Source organism: Dermochelys coriacea, chromosome 6, assembly GCF_009764565.3.
Source record: "Dermochelys coriacea isolate rDerCor1 chromosome 6, rDerCor1.pri.v4, whole genome shotgun sequence".
Taxonomy (NCBI): Eukaryota; Metazoa; Chordata; order Testudines; family Dermochelyidae; genus Dermochelys; species Dermochelys coriacea.
Genome location: NC_050073.1, coordinates 25,368,240 through 25,383,220, shown reverse-complemented (window position 1 = coordinate 25,383,220; position 14,981 = coordinate 25,368,240). Strand labels below are relative to the sequence as shown.

Here is a 14,981-nt window from a genome sequence, read left to right as displayed (position 1 = left end):
CTAAATGACTGCTCAAGACCAGAGAGAATCAGTGACATGGCTGGTGTTTGATTCACAATCCCATGTTCAAACTATTAGACCGTTCTTCCCAACGGAAGGAGGGAATCTCCTTCCTTTGAGGTTTTTAAAGTCAGGTTTGACAAAGCCCTGGCTGGGATGATTTAGTGCGGGATTAGTCCTGCTTTAAGCAGGGGGTTGGACTAGATGACCTCCTGAGGTCCCTTCCAACCCTGATATTCTATGATGATTCTATGAACGCTAACCAATAAAATGGAACACATTTTAAAAAGCATCATTATTGTACAATAGACTGCCACAAGGAATCTGGTCTCGAGTCTGAATTTTAGGTGTTTACAATACTATACCTATTTCCACTTTCCTCTATAGTTGTTAGACATGGGCAACTTGCTGCTGGCTCTAAGAGCTAGAAAACTTTCACCAACAGCAGCTGAGCTATTATGCATATTCAATTGCAAGATAAAAATCACAAATAATGAGTTTGTACAAAGAGGTTATACAAACACAGTTATTAAAGCACAGCGTTACTGGACTGGACATGCCCTCTACATGGAGAGCATTAAGCACCAAAATAAACTGTACAACAATCTGCAAAGGGAAACAAAAATTGGACTTGTACATGTTTTTGGTTCTTTATGATGTACAAAGTTTACATTAATTTTTCTTTTGCTCTTTTAAAAAATTCTGTTTTTAAAATCAAAAGTTGGTTTTCCACACAGGATGAATCCAGGTGACAACTACTGAAATAAAATCATTAGCCAGAAAAGTGAAAGCTGAGCCTTCGTGAGGAAACTGAGGAAAGGACAGGAAGAGATTTTTTAATGCAGCTGTTCACAACTCTGCTTTAAGCTTTTATTACATCTGTTTATCCTCAATGATAATATGCTGGAGAAAGGAAAATCAAAGATTCTACACCTTCATTCTTCAGTTAAGGGTAGAGAATATGCATCATCTGTGGCTCCCAAGCCAACCCTTCAGCAAGACCAGGGAAGACCAGAACTGACATTAGATAAAATAAGGCTTCTTCTTGTTAAACTTTTCAGGCTTCTTTATTAATTATAAAGCAGCGAAATAGTAAAATGTCAACTTCTTTAAATACCTTTGCAGGTCACCTCAAAAGGCACAAAGAGAAATCAACATGTCCTAAAAGAGCACCTGTTGTGACAGATGTTGACACATTGAAAGCTACAGCAGCAAACAAATTAGTTTTGGTGAGGAACATCCAGTGCCAAAATCTTACTATAAATAATTGCTGTAGAGCCTGCAATGTATGGGGCATTGTACGTACAAGGCAGTCACTGCCTTTAAGAGTTTACAGTTGATTTAGTTTTGAATTGAGATCAACAATAAGAGTACCTCAGAAGCAAGCAAGCATTGCAGACAGCTAGCAAACGCTACATTTCCATTACTGATCCATGAAAAGTCTGAAAATCAAGAAATGGTTTCATAGATCTACAAACAGCTCTTCATAAATGATTAATCTTTACAGTCATAATTACTTCTGTGGAGGAAGAGATGGTACAGAGCAGAAAAAATGGAAAAAAGGAGAGTGGCTTTCCTCACCTCCAGCTAAGAATCCACCATTATGTTCTAGAGGGAAAATAGTCCTTGAAACCAATTCATTCCCATTCCCAAAACCGAAAAATCCTTATATGAAGGATTCCCTCTTATGCCTATAATTAATCATTGTAGTTTCATGTCCCTGTTAAACTTACAAAAGCAAATTCATATCCTTTTTTGAAAAACTAAGTCAGACTCACAACACATATGCAAACCATATTTGAAAGCTTAATCCAAGCAACAAAGCATCCCAAAGCACAAAACATTGTGTCAAAGTCTATTTTAAATAAATGTTTCATGTTTGTGCTGGGGCAAAGACTACCCAATTTCTGTTGTTAGACTTCAAACTACTAAGGGTAGGGGGAGGAAAAAGCAGGGTTGGGAAGCAAAGGCCGTTTTTCTTCTTTGTAACAAACTTTATAAAAAGCTCTTCACAATAAAGCCTTTAGGATGAAATTTGCACTGAATAATATTTTGATTGCTAAACAAGCTGATCCACTCCACCAGCTTACCATACTCTCCAAAGATGCATGCTACAAAAAAGTGGATCAGTTCCCCATTACTCTGAACCTTACGTAGTGTATTCCAGTGCAAAGGGAGTGTAAAATGGACATAAAATGCTTCCATTCTGAAACAGTAGTGTTTCACACTCGCTGTGCACAGATATGCAAGATGCAGAGCAATGGATAAATCATTCTCAGCATGTTAAAACTGCAATGGAATTGAGAGTCCAGATTTAAAATTTGTATTTAGATTAATCTGTAGCTATAAGGCTTGGAGGCAGCTATATTCTATTTCCTTCTTGATTTCAACCTAAATTTCTCACTGAATTGATTTGCCCTCAACACCTATCACCATACTAGTGCAGGAATATGTTCCTATGTACTCCTTCCATTACATCCATACACAGAATTTATTTGAGGCATAATTCAAGGGGCACAACATCCATATACAAACTTTCTTGTAGGACTGTCTATCTCAGTTAACGCCTGCAATTAACTGAAAAAAAATTAACGTGTCAATGTTTATAAAGAGGGTTAATCGCATGCCTCTAGGCAGGAATGGCATCATTGGCTGCAGAGGGACCGGACCGTGTCCAGTCAGGTGCAGTAAACCAACCCACCTCCAGAGGGTGGTAAGAGAAGAAGAAAGGAGAGAAGAAGAAATGGCTCCCACCCCAGCTCCAGTGGAAAGGTAGGGATCCTGATCCCACCATGCCCCCCCAGCTCCAGGGACCAACAGCCCTCTCACACCATGTCCCATTGCCCCGGCCAGCCCCTCCCTCTGGCAACCAACACCTGCTCCATGCCTTACTGCCCCTGGGCAGTACCTCACTCTGGAGACTGACACCCACCCCCTCGCCATGTGCCATTGCCCCTAGCTGGCTCCTCACTCCAGGGACCATCTCCCCTGCACCGTGCCCCCGGCTGGGCCCTCATTCCGAGGGATACCCATAGAGCAGTGGTCCCCAACGCGGTGCCCATGGGCACCATGGCGGCCGCCACAGCATTTATGTGCACCCGCCTACTGAAAGGGAGCACTTCCGCCAGACAACCCGCCGCCGAAATGCCACCAAGAAGCCTTGCTGCCGAAATACCTCTGCTTCTCAGTGGCATTTTGGTGGCTGGTCGTCCAGTGCCCGCCACACTCTTCCGGGAACATGAATATGCTATTGCAACAGAAAGGTTGGGGCCCACTGCCATAGAGAACAGGGGCCTGGCAAGCTCAGCCTCTCCTCTCCTGCTGCATGCCAAGTCTCAGGAAAAAATCCACCCTCCCTTGCAAACTAGGGCTTACTCAGCTGAAGGGAGCCCACCTAGCTCAGTAAAAGGAGGCAATCCTGGTACCAGAAACCACCCTTTCCATAAGCAGCTGCAAGACACCTCCTGAACAAGTCATTGCTTGCTTTCCCCCACTTCACCCTCCCCAAGCACGAATGCAGATTTGTAAGATGAAACTCTCTGCAGACAGGAGGAGAGTCCAGAAACACAACTGGAGCAGCATTCACCCTTTTCCTGCCCAACTCTTACCCTCCCATCTCCAGAATATTGATTTGTCGAGATAAAAAAAATCTTACCCTTCAATAAGGCAAGATTCCTCTAAAGGAGGAACACTAAAGGATTGAGTGGACTTGTAAGCTCTAAAATTTGAGTGCAATAATGTAAAAAACCATAATTCTACATTTGTAAGTTCAACTTTCATGATAAAGAGATTGCACTACAGTAATTGTATGAAGTGAACTGAAATAGTATTTCTTTTGTTTATCTTTTTACAGTGCAAATATTTGTAATATAAACTGAGCACTGTACACTTTATATTCTGTGTTGTAATTGAAATCAATATTGGAAAATGTAGAAAACATCTCAAAATATTTAAATGGTATTCTATTATTTAAGTGTGATCAATCACAATTAATCTTTATCACTTGACAGCCCTACTGCCTTACTAATATTTTTTTAAATTTACTTTCCCCTTCATACTGTTTATTCTTTTACATTTCACTCAGCTCAAACACAGACCGGTCAATATGCCATCAGGTTCTGCTGTGGTGTTTGGGTTGACAACAGTCCACGGAAATGCTGAAAAATAGAACACTAAATTGAAAATCTGAAAGTTCCCTATTTATATTAGGTTTTATAAAGCCTCTCTCTTCCCCCAAAGTCTCGTCTTTGGCTTAAAACTAGTTTATGCTAATGGAGGGGTGGGCAAACTTTGGCCCGAAGGCCACATCAGGGTTGCAAAACTATATGGAGGGCCAGGCAGGGAAGGCTGTGCCTCCCCAAACAGCCTGGCCCCTGCCCCCATCTGCCCCCTCCCACTTCCTGCCCCCTGACTGCCCCCCCTCAGAATCCCTGACCCATCCAACCCCCTGCTCCTTGCCCCCTGACCACCCCCTCCTAGGACCCCCACCCCTAACTGCCCCCCTGGGACCCCACAGCCTATCCAGCCCCCCTTCTCCCTGACCCCTATCCACACCTGACAGACCCCCCAGGACTCCTACACCTATCCAACCACCCCCTGCTCCCTGACTGCCCCCCAAAGCTCTGCCCCGTCCAACCGTCCCCCGACTACCCCTCTCCAAAACCTCCACCCCATCCAACCGCCCCCTGCGACTCCCCACTCCCTTACCATGCCGGAGCCAGCCCTGCTGCCATGGTGCCCAGCAAGAGCAGCGGTCCAGAGTGCTGGCAGCGCACTGAGGCTGCAGGGGAGGAGCTGAGGGCTCAGGGGCTGGGCAGGACAGTCCTGCGGGCCGGATGCAGCCCATGGGCTGCAGTTTGCCCACCTCACTGCTAATGGATGCTTATATGTTTATGGAATTCTCCACTTGTGAAGAAGAGTGTTGCACACACTTCTTTGTAAATTTATCCTATCACCAGTTTGCATAAACATGTATATTTTTTTTTCGTACCAGAGAGATGTTTTGCATCTTTCCCAGCACATTTTAAAAAATATGGTCCCAAAGGAGCATTATGGCACACAGCTCCTCAGAAGGTCACCAGTTTTCCTACCCCCTCAAGAACGTTTCAGGTAAGTCATGAGGGGCTCATGAACCATTTTAGAAAAATCAATGCAGCATATAGGAATTTGTAGTGAATTAAACTGGTTTTATTCTACTCTACACACCTCTGCAATCAAAGCATTCTCTGTGAAGTCACAGAGTACTGTACTCCACTGATGGTTCATGAGAGGCAGCAGCATGCCTGTTGTGCCCACTGCTTTGAAATGGTGCACACTTATTTATCCACAATTCCCTTGTTAACAGAAAATTGCAATACAGTTTTCTGAAATGGTTTCCCTCAAAATATTTACTAGTCACCTACTGAAGGACTGAACCTACTTGCCACAGACCCCTAACCCTGTAGTTAGTTCTCACACCAGTTGCTGAGGAGGCAGAGTGCTGTGCCTGGTTCCTGCTTGGCTGCTCAAGCTTTTATACCAGAAGCTGGCTAGTTAAATAGATGTGCAGAGATGATGGATGTGAAGCTCTATCCCCATCTCCTTTCTCCACAACTACTAGAAGGGAGAAAGTTCAGTCTCTCCCTTCCTCAACACCAGAGATTCTTGGGTGTTATGAGAAAGGATAAGTGCCCACTATTTTATCCGTCTCTCGCCTGCGGTACTTTTTGATCATCCCCTCAGTAACTCCAGGTGCTACTGCTACTGCTTGACAAAGTTCTCAGTAAGTGTGAAATTGGTACGATTTACAACTGTTTCACGGTTGCCCAGAGGCTCCTGAATAGCAGCAGGAAAACCGCTTTGAGTTCAAGCATTATTCTGCTGTGCTTGGGAAAGCCTATGAGATTCAGCATATTCACTAGCACTATTCAGAACCCTTTGGTCAGCAGTAACTGTCAAGAATTACATGATTTTCACTTTGGTGCTGCTTGGAAAAATTAAGAGCAGCAGAGGCAATGCAGTTTTCTGACAAATCAGAAAATATTGCATCAGTTTACACAGGCTATTTTCAAACTATAAAAGGGATTAAAATAAGTATAGCTTAAGTTTTTAAGAAATTGAGGATCAGGCACTCATACTTTTCCTAGAAAAAGCTTCCCACTTTCCAGGGGCAAGTGGATATTTTTAAGCCCTGGTTTGATAACACCCGATATCTTGGCTCTCACAAGTATGGTGCAGTGCTACACATCTGTGGTAATACACCCATGATTAGCAACATATAAAAGAGCCCATCCTTAGAAAACTGTCTCTCTCAATGACTTTACAAGTTCAGAAGATCTTCTATCACAAATCACTTTCATACAATGAAGTAGTCAACAGTTACATACTTTCGCTGACAGAAAACCCAATTATATCTGATAGCCAAGAAAGGATAGGCTAGTTAGAAGTATATTAATGGAAGTCAGAGTTCTTTTCTAGTTTTATTTTTGCCAGGCAGACATTCTGTCATTGTGCACACACTCCGTTTGATCATAGCATTTAAGGGTTGTCCTGAGACAGGGTATTCAGAAAGCCAAACCAAATGTCTTAACCTGTTCTTCAATTCTGTATCATTGGCTACAACTGGACTGCAGTTTTTGAATAGTTAAAAAATAAAAATAAAATGCACTTGATAGGTCTGCAGTAGATTCATGAAAGGTGTCTGACAATTGGAATTCATTGGAAGCTCTAGGCCTAGCTAACAGTTAGGTGTAACTGTGGTTTTACTCAAGTCTTCCGAACACTGGAAGTAACCCCAAAAGACAATTGTTGCTCTGATCTCAATTTCTAAGATATATTGCAGCAAATACCATTAGAATGTAGTTCTAAACTAGGTACTTAACCCATTTGCCTTCAAGAGCACAACTCTCCATCCAAATACTTAAAAGGCATTTGTCAAATAATTAAATGAAAAAAAAAAGTGATTGCAATTTTTTTTCCAAATAAAGTCTGACATTTTCCCTTTTCCACTTCGCTGATTTTTCCCTGCATCTGAAGTTGAACTAAGACATCTGTGTACTTTGTCTATGTATTAGCATCAATTATGTCAACATAGCTCTGGTTTTTGTCTCCAACACCTTTGAAGGATACAACCAATGGACAATGATGCAGTTCTATTTACAAACAACTCTAACAACCAAGTTTGATTAAAGTTACACAGCAAATACCTTACCTGGTTTCTTTGCTTTCTTGCTCCACTTCCAGGAGAAGTTGTATCAGTCACCCCACTGCCCAGTTCTAATGCTTTATGATCATCCCCATTTCCAAGCTTCCAAAAGAAAGAAAAACTATTCCCACCCCACCCCAAAAAAGAGACAGGGAAAAAGAGGCAGCAGGGTCATCTGAAGGCAACTCCAGTGTTAAAATGCATAAAGCTGATGGGATCAGCATTAATTCCCACAGGAAAACACCATGGAGTGGGAACAGATAACAGCACGAGTGGCTGAGCCTGTACCTCAAACCCTAATCCTGTCCCCACCCACAAAAATCTAATCCAGGTGTAGCACCCTGATAGGGACTTCTGTGGGGTCAGAAACAGGATGCCATAAAATGGACCCTCTATCTCAAGACCATGAGTTTTCTGCTCCTCTCCTCTCAGAGAGGTACACTGAGCCCCACATCTCTATCAAAGAGGAAGGAGCACAGAAGGACATAATTGTTTTGTTTCTGCTACAGATTCCAAAGACAGCATATAAAAGCAGAATTTCACACTGAACATCCAAAAAATTGTTTTCCTCTCTAATTGATGGAACTGAATTAATCTGTCTTTAGCAATGAGAGCAAATAAACTTATTTACAGCAAGCATACTACTATTTGATTAGATTTATTAAGCCACACATATGCCAACTATTATGCAACCTTTGTTTTCATGGCTCTGAACTCAGAGTATTTCCCCCAAGCAATACTTGGAGATACTTTAACAAAACATATGCATCAGATGTTGACATTTATCTATTTACTCAATACTGATTTCCAAGTAGATCATTTTATAAAGCTATTAGAAAAGTAATATTTTAAAAGCTGTATCATATTAAGGTTGTGAGGAAACTGCAAGATAAGTCTAACATTTCATCTGCTACAGATAAGGCTACCTGGCAGGAACATTATATTCCCTAAATTACAATTTTCCTGTTTTGGTGCCTAGGCAAAATATAATATATTGTAAAACAGTGTACAACAGTCCAACAGCAATGTCACTATTGAGAAAATTAGGAATGAATTTATAATTTTAGGAAAATGCAAATAAGGAATCATTAATTCCAGAGTACTTTCATTTTTCCAGAATTTTAAACTTTGAACAAATTGAAAACTCCTCTAATCCCAGGTAATTTTTTATCTGGAATCACAAGGATGTCTTTTCTATAGAGAAATCCTATTATCCCAACCAGAGGTAATCTCATCTGCTCACACTATATTTAACATTCTTGATCTACTTAAGCAGAGTTGGACAGCAATTTCCTGTCCCAAAATATGAGGTACTGATCACAATTTCATTTAACCTGTTATTTATGATCATCCATTTCAGTGAGGTACACAACAGTACATTCAAACATTTTTTTGGTCAGTCTTTTTCTAATAGAAATTTTAGAACTATCAGCAATCTGACCACCTACTGAGGTTCTAAAAATTCCAGCACTAAATAGAAATGGTAACTTATAGGTCCATTTCCAACTTCTTTTTAAAGTAATGCCTTGATGTACAATAGCCCAAGTTTCTTGAAGATAAAATTAGGGTATGTCTTCACTAGCAACGTTAAAGCGGTGCCATGGCAGCGCTTTAACATGGCTGTATAGTTGCAGCACTAGCACTGGGAGAGAGCTCTCCCAGTGCTGTAAAAAAAAAAACTCCACCCCCATGTGGGGAGTAGCTCCCAGCACTGGTGCACTGTCTACACTGCCACTGTACAGCACTGAAAGTTGCAGTGCTCAGGGGGGGTGTTTTTTTCTCTCCCCCCACACCCCCAGACGGAGAAAGTTGCAGCACATAAAGCGGCAGTGTAGACAAGACCTTAGGCTGTGTGGGTTTTTTTTTTTTTTAAAGTCCCTATGGTTGTTTTGCTTTTAAATATCACAATTAAACTACTGTGCATTTGCTGAACACCTAATGATGGCTTAGGTTAAATTTAAAGGAAGTACAGACTTTTGCTGTTTAAGGAAAAGCCATCATTGACCCGTATAAGAGATAATGGAAAAAACTTGTACAAAATACGCAGCAATAAAATACTACAGAGTACTAACCAAATGGCAAGGAATTTATAGAATGATATTCTCCACAGCAGGCAAACTCCACAAGTAGGGGAAAAACATGAGAAGGAGAAACCTTACTGATCAAAAAAATTTACCCCAGGGAGTCCCAGATTGCTACAAGCTTTGAGAAAACCTAACAAAGCACTTCAACCAGAAAAACCCAGGGTAAACCACATGATAGCTACTTGTGGAGGTATCAAAGTAGTAAAGCCATCTTGAAACTTGTATGCTATGAACTTGATTTACACCAACTCATGTTACTAAAGTAACCATACACTGATAACAGTACTAACATCTAGGTTAGAACTGAAGACAGCATATCCTATTGCAAATGTCCTGAGCCACCTACTTCCTTCCCACCTGCTACACAGAGTTTATGAAATCTGCATTATAAGCACTACACATTTAATAGTTAAGTTATTGTGGGTAAGCTTTCCCACAAAAATGTCATCATATGCACTTTGAAAAGCCAACAATCATTTTCAGAATGTGCAGATTTCATCATTACGAATACATTAGCAAATATTTCCTCCTTCACTTACTTTCCAAATCTAGAGTCCAGACTTCTGCACTCTGCTGCAATAATTGATACCACAACTACCCTTTTTGGTGTATAAAAAAAGTACAAAGAGTGCTGTATTAAGAGGCTGATGTCACTGACTGCTGCAGGATAAGTAACGAACTCTATCTAGCTTTGCCAAGTGGCTAAAAATCCATTTCCTCATTTTTTTAAATTTTGTACATCAATTTGTTATTTAGATCTACGCATCCATGCAGCCACTGATTTATTCTTTAACAAGTTTTTTTTAAAAAACTTTGCTGTACTTTCCTCAATAAAAATGGAATACTACAGTAAATTCTGCACCAAGCATAGATACTAAAAGGCAGTCACTCATAAAAGTCACACAAAAACTCTCTCTTCCACTTCAGTAGGTTAAATTCAAAATGTAATATTGCATTTTACAGGGTGGAGTTCGGAATTCTAAAGAAAAAATGAACCCCATACACTGGATTGTTTACTTCATCAAGAATTGTTAACTCTTTATAAGTTGAAATTAAACTTCGTCTAAAGGTTTAGCTGCACACCCCCAAAAAACAGAGCTAATTCCATTTCAATTTACTTTTCTGACTGGAGTTAAGTTATATCATTGACTACAGGAGTTAAAATGAATTTCAAATCCCAGTTTACTACATTCAGTCAACATTTAAAGGACCACACAGACATTACCAGAATGAGGAACTGACAAAGGGTAGAACAAAAACTCATAAATTACACCAAGCTATTTATTGATAGTAGCTACCTAGAGCCCTGCAAATCTGTGGCAGTCTACTTTATATCTGTGGATATCCACATCTGTGGATGCTGCTATCTGCGGGCCATGTTTGGAGATCGGACGCGGATACAAAATTTGCATCCACATGGGGCTCTACAGATTGAGATACTATTTTAGTTTTAACTAGCACTCCAGGGTAAGGAATACCACCAATTTCAAACCCAGCCAATTTAAAAAGAGAAGAAGAGTAAGTTAAAAAATTTCGAGTATTAAATATGCTCCCGAAGACCTGTGAATTTTTATGGTTTTACAACCACATTTTCCTATTTTTAGGTAGCTTGTTTCTTGATTACTGTTGAAAGTCCCAGACAAAAGGGAAAAATGACTAAGAGTCTCCTCCTCCATTTATTGTTGTTGATTTGTGCAGGTGAAGCCTTATGCCCTGCAGAGCCCCATCAACAATGGTAGTCCTTGAGGATACAGATCACCACGGGCAATCTGCTAGCAGAATCAAGATTTAAATGAAATCAAAATTGATCCAAAACTCACTACATAAAGCATTTTAAGTTAAAGTAAGCCAACTGGAGCAAAAATTGCTGTCTAATCTCTTTACTATGATTTTCCCTATGTATTACTAGAAGTAACTGCATATAAACCACTTTCAGACTGAAGTACATTTTTAAGGTGATTATGCACCACCAATAGAAAAATGACTACCTCACCCCTTTAAAAGCAAGCATTCGTTTTTCTGCTCTGGGTCTAACCTTCTTCCACCAGGCAGCTTCCTTGCTCTATCACTGCTTTATTCATTCTCATCTTTCCTCACCGCACCCTATTTCAGTTTCTCTTGCCTTCAATTGCCCCTCTGTCCCCCCCCCCCCCATTTTTCTGGAGAGGACCTGACAACAACTAAGTTTAACCTATTTTCTCCCTCAAGGCCACCATAGAAACCTTTGTTTCAGGTCTAATCTGCATCAGATAGAGTGATGAGTATTACAGGGAAAAGCAAACAGACTTGCCAGAATGGGACTGAACTCCATTCTGCACTAACAAGCATTACCAGTGGACCACAAAGTACTTTCCTTTTTGTAATTTCATTTCCCCCCTTGCAGTTTATCCTTCCCTTCCATTTTCTTTAGGATTTCACTCATGACTGCTGCACATACTACATTCTAATGTTTGCAGAGGAGTCCTTTGCAGCTCCTATTGAGAATTTCCAGTTATTTTACATCCATCCCTTTCTTCAAAATAGGAGAATCTCCTCAACCCAAGTACATTAGTTATTTTTACACTAAATTCTTTAGTTAGCAAAAGACCATCACTTTCATTTCACTGTATTTTGGGAGCATATTTAACACAGTAGTTATAAACATCATTAAGATGAATTTTCCTTTCTTCCACCTTCCATATCTTATTTCCCTCTTCCAGGTATTTTCTTACTAGTGTCCTCTTTACCCATCTTTCCTCCCCAAGGACTGGACAATCTTCAAACGGTTATTTATACTTCCACAAACACATGTGTGTGTTTTATATTTTCTTATTATGGCTTCAATAAAGATAAGACTTAGGCAAAAGTACATAGATTACAATTTTCAGAGTAGCAGCCGTGTTAGTCTGTATTCGCAAAAAGAAAAGGAGTACTTGTGGCACCTTAGAGACTAACAAATTTATTAGAGCATAAGCTTTCGTGAGCTACAGCTCACTTCATAGATTACAATGTATTACAAAGGGGAAAGTTGGCCAAACTGGACAGTCTCTACGTAAAAGAAGGAATGGACACAAATCATACATCAAGAATTATAACATTCAAAAACCAGTTGGAGAACACTTCAATCTCTCTGGTCACTCGATCACAGACCTAAGAGTGGCTATCCTTCAACAAAAAAGCTTCAAAAACAGACTCCAGTGAGAGACTGCTGAATTGGAATTAATTTGCAAACTGGATACAATTAACTTAGGCTTGAATAGAGACTGGGAATGGATGAGTCATTACACAAAGTAAAACTATTTCCCCATGGTATTTCTCCCCCCCCACCCCACCCCCCACTGTTCCTCAGATATTCTTGTTAACTGCTGGAATTAGCCTACCTTGCTTGTCACCATGAAAGGTTCACACCCCCCCCCCCCCCCCCGCTGGTGAGGGCTTATCTTAAGTGATCACTCTCCTTACAGTGTGTATGATAAACCCATTGTTTCATGTTCTCTGTGTGTGTGTATATAAATCTCCCCTCTGCTTTTTCCACCAAATGCATCCGATGAAGTGAGCTGTAGCTCACAAAAGCTTATGCTCTAATAAATTTGTTAGTCTAAGGTGCCACAAGTACTCCTTTTCTTAAAGGGGAAAGTGATTATGTCCAAAAAGTAATTTAAAAAGAGACAATTTAGTGGTTTAAGAATCAAAGCTGAAATGCTCAACTTAGCTGGAACAACAGTGTCAAATACCAATACATGATCAGTTAAGCTCCTCAGCCAAATACCCACAAAAGTTAAATTGTATTGTAGATGACAACTGAGATCCCATATATTCTGCATTGGCGTGTGCGGGGGGGGGGGGGCGGGTTGTACTTTACATAAGAATATACATTTGATTCAGTATGCAGCACCAAAGTTTTTCTTGCCTTCATGGTTGTTCACCAGTTGACACCTACCCCTCCAGTCCACCCAAGGTAGCAACCCCGACATCATACATATGTACACTCTGAAATGCAACCAGATCCTTGGGAGTGAATGGTGCTATATAAATGCAAAATGTCATTCAAGAGACTTGCAATTAAGATCTTTCCGTTAGAAGAAATGTTGTTCTACCGCTTGAAATAACGCAATTAACAGGGAGAAGTTACTAGGCATTTTTACGAGCCAGTTTATGGACAGCCACCCCCCGGCAAACTTGAACCCACGTAAAGGAAAAGCAAGTTACAGCGACGGCTTCAGACCCGGGGCTAACTGTGCCGGGATGCGCCGCTGAGTCCCGGGCCCGGCCCTCCCTGGCGAGGCGGAAAGTCACCCGGAGAGGTCACGGCACCCGCACAACCCGGAGCCCCCAGGGACAGGAGGCAGAGCCGGGAGGGGTTGAGGGAACGCAGCGAGAGCTGCCGACCCGGCCAGTCCCCCTGCCCCGCACGGCACCGGCTGGAGCTGAATCAAGGCAGCTCCTCGGCGCCAGCCTCCCCGGCCGTAGCCCCGGGGGAAAGGGACCAGGCAGGCAGGCCGCGGCCGCGGAACGGGGCGGCGGCGCCGCCGCCGCAGGGGCCCCGAGCAAAGGGCGAGCCCGGCTTCCCGGGACGCCGCAAGGCACCGCGCCGCCCCGCGGAGAGACCCGCTCTGCTCTCACCTCGCTGCACCGCTGCCCCGCGGGAGCGGCCATTTCCCGTCCCTGCGCCGCCGCCGCCGCCGCGGATAAAAGTCACTGGAGGGACTAGCCCGCCGCCGCCGTGCGCTCACTTCCGGCCGGGCCCGAGAGCCCGCCTCCTGGGGGCGGAGGCAGGGCGCTGAAGAGATGGGCAGGGGGCGGAGCGACTCAGATGGAGGGGGCGGGGAAAGGGGTGATGAGGGCGGGACCCTGGGGGCGGGGGCGGAGCGTGGCCTGTTGCGCAAGGGTGGGGCCCTGCTTGAGCTCACACCTGTGTTGTTATTGTTACGTCATTGCTTACGGCAGTAATGGCGCTGGGGGGGCTGAGTCCCTTGAACGCTGGGCCAGTGCTCACAGCACCACGGGGCGGGGAAAGAGCATCCCGCCGCCCCGCCCCAACTTCCCCCCTTTTATACTGGCACCAACCCCCATGCCCAGCAGGCTGGTTCCCGTAATGGTGATTTGGGGGGTGGGGCCAGATTCCATTTTTCCAGCTCAGACAGCATGGCTCATGTTGCGGCCACCATTGGCTCATGCTGAAGGTATCTCACGTTCTGCATGAGCCTGTGTTTTTTGTAGCAACAAAAGTTCCTGCCAGAAATTTATCACATGGTACGCACAACTGAACGACTCTTGCTTTAGGGGCCATATTAGCATCAATCCAGGAGCTGCTGGGCCAAAGTTCAGTAGGTAATGTTGTGACCGGCAACCTCTGTCAGTGTGTTGCCAGGCCAAACCTGAGTGGCAATGCAACCCTGCGCACCAGGTCATGATGCCACTCAGTTTGGGTTGGGTGACCAGACAGCAAATGTGAAAATTCGGGATAGGGGGTGGGAGTAATAGGAGCCTATATAGGAAAAAGACCCCAAAATTGCAACCCCCCCTATAAAATCGGGACATCTGGTCACCCTAAGTTTGGGGGCCCTCTCAAATGGGGCCTGGCACAAACTGGCCCTTGCCATGTCTGGCATGAATAACATGCATACAGCTTGCAGACACCACTCAAGAAAGACCATTGTGAAAATTGTCTCTTGAAATTAATGAGCTGCACAGGCAAGAAAATGCCTATTGTGTCATTGCACAAACAGTACAGG

General features: G+C 42.8%; 1 protein-coding gene across 1 annotated transcript in view; it reads right to left on the bottom strand.

The window, feature by feature from the left end:
* The window catches only part of PIK3C2A (phosphatidylinositol-4-phosphate 3-kinase catalytic subunit type 2 alpha), an 89,343-nt gene extending 75,329 nt beyond the window's left edge, over nucleotides 1-14,014 (bottom strand). Inside the window, exon 1 of the mRNA XM_038404529.2 lies at nucleotides 13,870-14,014. The gene's annotated coding sequence lies outside the window, so the exon portion shown is untranslated. The remainder of the gene's footprint in view (nucleotides 1-13,869) is intronic.
* Nucleotides 14,015-14,981: the final 967 nt, after the last annotated feature.